The sequence below is a fragment of the Mustela nivalis genome (assembly GCF_964662115.1).
Source record: "Mustela nivalis genome assembly, chromosome: 20".
Classification (NCBI taxonomy): domain Eukaryota; kingdom Metazoa; phylum Chordata; class Mammalia; order Carnivora; family Mustelidae; genus Mustela; species Mustela nivalis.
This window is the reverse complement of record NC_139039.1, coordinates 35381099-35389509: the sequence shown is the minus strand read 5'-3', so window position 1 is coordinate 35389509 and position 8411 is coordinate 35381099. Positions and strand designations below refer to the sequence as shown.

The 8411-nt window shown below is 50.9% G+C and overlaps 1 long non-coding RNA gene across 1 annotated transcript; it reads left to right on the top strand.

The window, feature by feature from the left end:
- The first annotated feature begins 616 nt into the window (after window positions 1-616).
- On the top strand, window positions 617-7942 carry LOC309855197. Its single transcript, XR_014306657.1, has 3 exons — window positions 617-803; window positions 3960-4013; window positions 7752-7942. It is a non-coding gene; the product is annotated as an uncharacterized lncRNA (long non-coding RNA).
- Window positions 7943-8411: the final 469 nt, after the last annotated feature.

Below are 8411 nucleotides of genomic sequence, written 5' to 3'. Positions count from 1 at the left end.
TTGAGGTGCCGTCCGTGTTCACGCGGTTCCGAGGAAGCGTTTCCTGGCCGCTCTCGGGCAGGCACCGGGACAGCCCCTCGTCCGGGTGTCCCCACGGCTGCTCCTCGCGCGGTCGGCCCTCGTCCCAGCTCCTGCGTTCCAGCTGACACCCGGCCCTTGGCCAGGGGGACGTTTTGGTTAGATTTTGTGAGAAGAGTTCCAGGCCCCATTTGTGTGGTTCCATGGATCCTTTGAAATCGGGGGCCCAGTGGAAAACGTTCCAATTTTAGTATATGTGCTGCAAAGCGAGCACAGTCTTGTGGAAAACGAAGCCCTACGTGCACGGAGCAAGACCAACTGATTGGAGAACCGGATACGCAAATCCGTCAGGGTATGGTGGAAGCACATACGGAATCTTCTGGTTTGTGACAAAGCGGCCACGGGGCACAGCCGTGGAAGTTGTAGTTTGTGACAGGAATTCCGGCGGAGGGGACAGGGGGAGTGGAACCCAACCCAGACGGGGCAGCCTTTTATTGACCTGTATGGGGGGCGTGGGAGCTGATCATGGCTGGAACCCCCTCCCGATGAGTGAAGCGCGGATAACCCATAGAAGGAAGAAACTAGTGTTTATCGCTCAAGTATTTCAACCAAGTTTTTTTCTTTTGCCTTTCGGGTTTTTCTGTCATGAATATTTATTATAGATGTAATATGCCAAACACCATAGTAGGTGCTTCACTTACGCGATCTCAAATTCGCCGACAACCTTGCTGCTGGGCACGTGTTGGAGGAGGCCCAGTTTGTGAACGAGGAGACTGAGGCCCAAGGTAGGTGCCCTGGCCATGGCCACCAGCAGGCCTGAGAGACTCGACAGCTGAGAACTTTTCTTCAAATTTGCCTGCTCCCCGCCACCCCCCACCCTCCATGGAGGTCTCTGCTGCCCACTGATGGTTTTGTTTTTTTAAAAAAGATTTTATTTATTTATTTGTTGTTAGAGAGACAGGGAGCACAGGCAGGGGGGAGTGGAAGAGAGGGGGAAGCAGGCTCCTTGCTGAGCAGAGAGCCCGATGTGGGGCTCGATCGCAGCACCCTGGGATCATGACCTGAGCTGAAGGCAGACGCCATACTGACTGAGCCACCCAGGCGCCCCTCATCAATGTACTTTATTTTCTGCTCTGCTTTTACAAATACTGTGTAAACTTTCAAATACAAATGTATCTTTCCGTGAGATGGCAAAAGTAGAAGCAGGTATCTTGGAACGTTCAAAGTGTTCGAAGATGAGATGGCAAAGGGCATCGTTGCACATTTTCACACAAGGGCTTGTGGTTTCTGTGATGACGATGCTGAAAACGTGTCCTGAAATTGTTCTTTTTCTTCTTCTTCTTCTACATAAAGGCTGACTTGGAGATAGGAGGGAAGGGAGAGGAAGAAAGGACTTCTCTGACCCGTGGTCCAGACAGAAGCTAGCCGAGGTGTGGGCACCAGGCACTCGCGGTCCATCCAGACAGACTTCAGCCTCACCGAGAGAGAATTTGCTAAAGAAATCAGTGAAAAATGAATGACTGAAAACGTGCCGCTGAGGAGTAATTTCTCCTATAAAAACCCTGACCCTAATCGTCAGTTAGATGCTATTACATCTGTTATCTCTTCCAGGGCACAGCCCTAGAGAGCTCCTTTAACTCAAGCCTCTAGAAGGATGCTGGAAGCATCTGATGAGGATTGCTGAATCTGACCCCTGAAGGGGAACTGTATGCTGTTGAATGGAAATCAGGAAAATATTCATGTGTAACAATCCCATTATTAGGTATTAAATTATTCTAAGATGTATTTTGCCTCAACCCTTTACCCCACTGTTTGAGTAACACCGGGGCCATCTGTTTATATCACTGTCGTAATTCCTACAGAAATGGAACAAGAGAGGAAAGACTCCCCATTTCAAGGGCAAAGCCTCCAGAAGCAAAAGGAGATAGTCTGTGCCATGCATCGCACTGTGGGAGAGAAGGGGTAAGAGCATCACTTCCCATGCGCAGAGCGTTGAGGTCAAAAGCACCATGGGTAGCTTTTGGAGAGTGAGGGATTGTCTGTGTGCAGACAATCAGGCGCAAATTCAGCCCACGGGGGAGCAGTGGGAGCTGCTGGCAGAGGTCCAGCCGAGTTGTGGGCAAGGGAGTGAGCACATTGCCTTTGGGGGTCCGGGGACGGGGAAGCCATGTGGGACTGGGAAGCCCTGAATGGGAAAGGGGGTCAGGGCTCTGATTCCGAGCCCACCTGAACGCCTATGACTTTGGGCAGGAATGTCACCTCCATTCATCTTGCAGCCTAAAAGGAGAGTGTTGGGTTGGTGGCCTCTGAGATTTCTTCTAGTTCCAATATATTCTTGGTGTTCAGCGGGGGGCCGCCCCTGTTTGGGAAGGAGCCAGAAGTGGGGCTGAGCTGGGGGTAGTGAGGCTCGGGGAGGGAGAGCAGCAGGGCCGAGGGAAAGGTGTCGGGCGACATATCTTCCGCTCGGGATCTTAGGGGAAGCATCTAGAGACAGAGAAGTGGGTCACTCAGGGAGAAAGGGAAGGACAAAGCAGGGGTGCTGACATGCCGGCTGGGAGACGGGCTTTTGTATGGTGGAGGGACAGGACGGCGAGGAGAGGATGAGGGAAAATCCAAAGCCTCTACAGTGGGAAGACGTGGGGAATTAAGCAGGTTCTGCACACACGTTTTCCATCTTCCCAGAAAGGACCGTGCTGGGGTCAACGTCATGGGCAAGGTCTTAGGGACTGAGGGGAGGTGAATCAAGCATTTTTGAAAAAGCACGAAGATCCCTGCTTGGAATCAAGAGGCTGAATTTACAGTGAACTCGGTTTCCCACTCTGCTGGTTTTCTCCAGGAGCCTGGAGGATGGTCACTATGGTGCGAGTGTAGGGCTCATGGTGCCGTCGCATGTCCTGCCTGTGTGACTCAGTCTGGCCTGCAGAGGCTCAGATGAGGCGGGGATAGGGGGCCTGGGCAGCACGGGCTGCACCCCCACGCCGAGCCCCAGGGCTGGGCTGCCAGCACACGTGGCCCTTCAGTTAGTGGCGGGGCAGCCTTCTGTCCTCGGGCTCTGTGGGCTTTCCTCACTTCAGGCTCTTCATCAATGACAGGAAGAGCTTAGATCTCTTTACGACTGCACTGCAGAGTCAAAGGCACTAAAAAATCACTTTAGGGACCCCTAGGTGGCTACGTTGGTTAAGAATCTGCCTTCAGGGGCGCCTGGGTGGCTCAGTGGGTTAAGCCGCTGCTTTCGGCTCAGGTCATGATCTCAGGGTCCTGGGATCGAGTCCCACATCGGGCTCTCTGCTCGGCAGGGAGCCTGCTTCCCTCTCTCTCTCTCTCTCTGCCTGCCTCTCCATCTACTTGTGATTTCTCTCTGTCAAATAAATAAATAAAATCTTTAAAAAAAAAAAAAAAAAAAAAGAATCTGCCTTCAGCTCAGGTCGTGGTCCTGGACTTCCAGGATTGAGCCCCGCATTGGGCTTCCTGCTCAGCAAGGATTCTGCTTCTCCCTCTCTGCCTGCCTCTCTCTCTCTCTCTCTCTCTCAAATAAATAAATAAAATCTCAAAAAAAAAATCACTTTCTTGAGTAAACTTGTATTGCCTACAGGGTATTCTGGGCATGGTTGTAAGCCCTGGGGATGCAGGGGAGCAGGGCGGATGAGGTCCCTGGCTGCCAGAAGTTTCTGGGGAGAGGGTGTCCCCTGATGGCCTTCTGTGGAGGAAAACAGCTGGTAGAAAGCAGAACCGTTGTGGATGCTTCTTAAACCCAGTGCACTAAGTGCTCAACACAGGCTCTTGTGGGGCAGGAACATATTGCAAAAGTTAGCTTAATCTCCAGCGGGAATGCCCCATCACCTGGGGCTCTGGCCAGTGTTTCTGCTCTACCTCGGTGAGGAAACGGCTTTCTCTTTGAAGGGAATCAGGTGCAATGGCTTTGACCCCTGTCCTGCTTTCAGCTCAACCTTCTGGATGAAGACATCGCTGTTTGGGAGAAAACCCGCAATCCAAGGGTGAGTCAGCACCTTTTCTAGAAGACACTGCTAGACTGCTGCTCAACCCCCATATCTTTGGCCTCTGGTTGAGTCAGAGCCTTTTCAAATGTTCCAGAACTCTCTCTAGGCAGAGAGAAGCCACCTGTAACCCTTGCCATTCCAACCCCCAACAAGACAATGGGTTGAAAGCAGGAGACAGTGGAAAGTGGGTCACCTTCTTGGCCCAGGTTGTGACAGGGGCTTGGGGACCCTCTGCAGTGAGGGTGCCCGTGGGAAGCCTGCTTGGATCTCAAATATGAAGTGTGTGCCCTTTGCTCCTCCCCCAGCTGGGCGAGAGGATGTGGAGGAGACTTGGGCAGCAGTCAGAGCCACGGGGACTTACCACGTTGCCCTCTGACCCTGCTGTGGCACCCCCCCCCCCCCGCACCGCTCTGATCTGGAGGGGGTGCTCTCTGGATCTCTTCCCTCGGGGCCAGAGCTTCTGAGGGCTGGGGGACTTCGCTTAGTGTGTGATGCTGGGAATATCCCATGTCCCAGCGGAGAGGCAAGAAGGCCCTGCCGACACCTGCTGGTCCTTCCTGGCGGTCCTGCCGAGGCCACACCCCTGGAATGTGTAGTCTGCACTCGGGGCCCTCAGACCTCTGTGGAAGGACCAAGAGACCCTGATTCTGAGGCTGCTTGCTAAAGACAGATTGTTGCCAGCAACACTTTCCTGCGTATGTTCTGGGAGACTGGTTTGTATTCTGTGGGGATTTTCCTTGGTCCATCACCAAACACAGCTTGCCCAGGGTTAGAGCAAATCAACTGGTTACCAATTCCCCTAACAAGAGACCAGAGGAGGGGAGGGATAAGAATCTGGAGGCAAAATCCCAAGGGAAAGACCCCAGGCCGAGTGAGAGGTCTGGTCCAGGGCTGGCCTTCACCTCCTCCTCTGGCCATGAGTCAAACACACCCTCCAGCCCTTCCAGACCTCCTCCACCAGGCAGTCTTCCCTTCTTACCAGCACTCGTTGATATGGTCTCCACATCAACGAGCCAGATTTGTCATTTTGATTTGTTTTTATGTTTCTTGATATGTACAGCCCTGTTTCAAAGTGCCCTGCTCCCAAACCACTGGAGTGAATGTTTCCTAAAGTCAAGGACGTTCTTATTTCCTTGTTTTGTTTTTCAGAGTGTTAATTTTTTTAGAACCGTTAGAGGTTCATAGCAAAATTAAATGGAAGGTGCAGCGATTTCCCAGCGGTCCCTGATCCCCCTTCCACAGTCTCCCCACGACCTGCATCCTGAGCCACACGGTACCTTTGTTAGAATCATGAACGTCCGGGGACACGTCGTCATCACCCGGAGTCCGTGGTTTGCACCAGAGGTCACTCTTGTTGTTGGATGTTCTGTGGGTTTGCCCGGATGTATAATGATGTGTTTCCACCGTGATGGTGCTGTAGGGGGCCTTTTCGCCGCCTGAAAACCCCTCTGAGCTCTAGTCCTTCCTTCCTACCCCCCCAGTCCTGGGCAGCCTCCGATCTCTGCACAGCCCCCATGGTTCTGCATTTTCTGGAACGTCAGAGAGTTGGAGTCACACACCACAGGGCCTTCCCAGATCGGCTTCTTTCACTTAGCGAGGGACATGCATTTAAGGCTCCTCCCGTCTTCCCGCGGCCCAATAGCTCATTTCTTTACGGCCGTGATTCTCTTCCGTAGTTCTCTTCGTCTGGATGGACCACTGTTGACGTATCCATCACCTCCTGAAGGACCTTTTGGTTGTATCCAAGTTTGGGCAATTATGAATAAACCCCCTATAAATATCCATGTGCAGATTTTTGCCTGGACCTGAGTTTTCAACTCCTTTGGGTAAGTTCCAAGGAGCACAGCCCCTGGATCGTACGGTTAGAACAGGTTCAATCTGTAAGAAATTGCCAACTTGTCTCCAAGTTGTCTCCAAGGCACACTCTGCAGGCCCCCATTGGTGGGTGACAGTCCCCATTGCTCCACAGCCTCTCCAGGACTTGGTGTCGTCGGTGCTCCCAGAGTTGGGCCACTCATGCTGCGCCGCGGCATCTCCCTGATTGCCTCTGCGCTTCCCCGATGACACACGACATGGAGCCTCTTTCCTTGGGCTTATTTCCCATCCGGGCTTCTTCCTCCCCCCACACAGACAGACACAACGGCGGTCACCCCGGGCCATCACGGACCCGAGTACTGGCTACCCTCTCAAGTCCTCTGCCCCTGAAACCAGAACGAGAGCTTCCTGAAGGCGGAGCTTGTGTGAATGGTCTGCCCCCCCCACCCCCAACAGCTAGGTAGCAGCTTGCCCCCGAATATTCTGGGCCCCGCGTCTGCTTGTGTGATCCTAGAGAGACTGCTTCCCCAACCTGAGCCTCAAGCTCTCCATCTGGGAAATGGGAGAGGAAAAGGCTCCACGTTAGAGAGCTTCCAGGGGTAAACGTGCTGATAGATACACGTAGCTCAGAGCCTGGCACAGGGCAGCACTCAGAAAGACGAGCTAGTGGCAACAACGGTTAATGGCTTTTTAGAACAACTAAGTTCTGCTGGTTCAAAGAGGAGCAGAACCGGGATGGGGCAGCTGCTATCACTCTCTGATACCAAGAAACTTGAGGCCAGCAAGCAGGTGACTTCTTGATTGTTTTCTTACAAATATTATTTCTAAAATTAGCAACTTTGGTTCGTGGCTGGGTAGAAAAGGTTAAAACAAAGTAACCATACCACTGTGGCATCTCAGTAAATTCTAACTCCCTGGGGCGCCTGCGTGGCTCAGTGGGTTCAGCCCCTGCCTTCAGCTCAGGGCATGATCCGAGGGTCCTGGGATCGAGCCCTGCACTGGACTCTCTGTTCAGGGGGGAGCCTGCTTCCTCCTCTCTCTCTGTCTGCCTCTCTGCCTACTTGTGATCTCTGTCTGTCAATTAAATAAATAAAATCTTTAAAAAAAAAAAAAAAAAGGTCTTGGGGCACCTGGGTGGCTCAGTGGGTTAAGTCTCTGCCTTCAGCGCAGGTGATGACCCCTGGGTCCTGGGATGGAGACCTGCATGGAGCTCCCCTGCTCAGCGGGGAGCCTGCCTCTCCTTCTCCCCCTTCCTACTGCTCCCCCTGCTCCCCCCCCCGACAGATAAGTAAATAAAATCTTAAAAAAAAATTAAATTTAGAGATTAAGAGAATGAGCTAATTTGGGGACTTTACCCCCAGGAGACATGCTCAAATGTCAGCAAAGGGGTCATCTGGTTAATGGAAGCCCAGTTCCTGTGTCACCACTCACTTTCTAGCCTCTGCTCAAGGCCAGTCCCCGCCTGGCCTCCTTCCTCACACCATTAACACGACAATTAATGCAGGGCTGGAACAGGCCCAGACGAAACACTTGTTTAGAACACTTCCTCTCACTTCCCCGGCACAAACATCTATTCTGGGTTTGGGCTATTTTCCAAGTTGGGTTACATGATGATAAACAAGTTGTTTTTTTTGTTTTGTTTTGTTTTTTTGGTAAGTGAAATTTTATCCGGGTGCTTCGCAAAACACAATTAAAAAAAAAAAAAAAAACGTTATTTGAAGAAACTATTGAGCGGAAAAGTTAGAGACGTAAAGAATTGCAAGTGGTTATAAAAATGTTTTTCCACTAAGCTCTGTTTATCCCCTGGCATTTGAAAAGACCTGCTTGGACACGTTTCTGACCAGCAATATGCATTTCCCACAGATGTGGGGGGGTTGCTTTCTTATATAGACCATCAATAATTATCTATCTTCTTTTAAGGATAAAAATGGAAAGTGAAAAGTTCAAGAAATCAATTAGCTGGCTTGAGTTTGCTGAGAAATTCAGGACAACGTTCAGGGCTGAAATTTACAAAGTAAATCAACATAATATAAGAAGTAAATTAACCCAGAATGTCACAATGAATGGATAGTTCCCATGTAACCTCATAAATTTCCTGCTTGATGGATTTCAAGTCTCTGATTTCTAATAAAATTCTCATGAGAACACAGTATTGCTCCATAAAATCTCCTGAACTCTCCCCATGAGAAACGGCTGGTTTATAAGGGCGCATGGGTTCATGGCTGTGGTTTATTTATTAAAAATTTCTCAGTAAATATAACTTGGTCCAGCGCACAGCACCCCGCGATTATGGGGAGGTTGTGCATCATTTCTGCTGTCCCTAAGTATGAAGAAAAACAAGAAGAAGCACGTCAGGAACTCTCTAAACCAGAAGAAACACAGAAAACAAAACAAAACAAAAACTGTAACCTTTTTTTCTTTCCAGGAGAAAGTTCTAGGAGAGCTACTCTTTGACTTTATCTCGGGCTCAAAAAGCCCCCATAGGAGTTTCACATTGGCTTTCAGAAAGTCTGAACACACCTGCCAGGGGGTTGACAGTGAGACCCCAGGACCGAGTGAAGGCTGGGTGCCGTCTCTGTC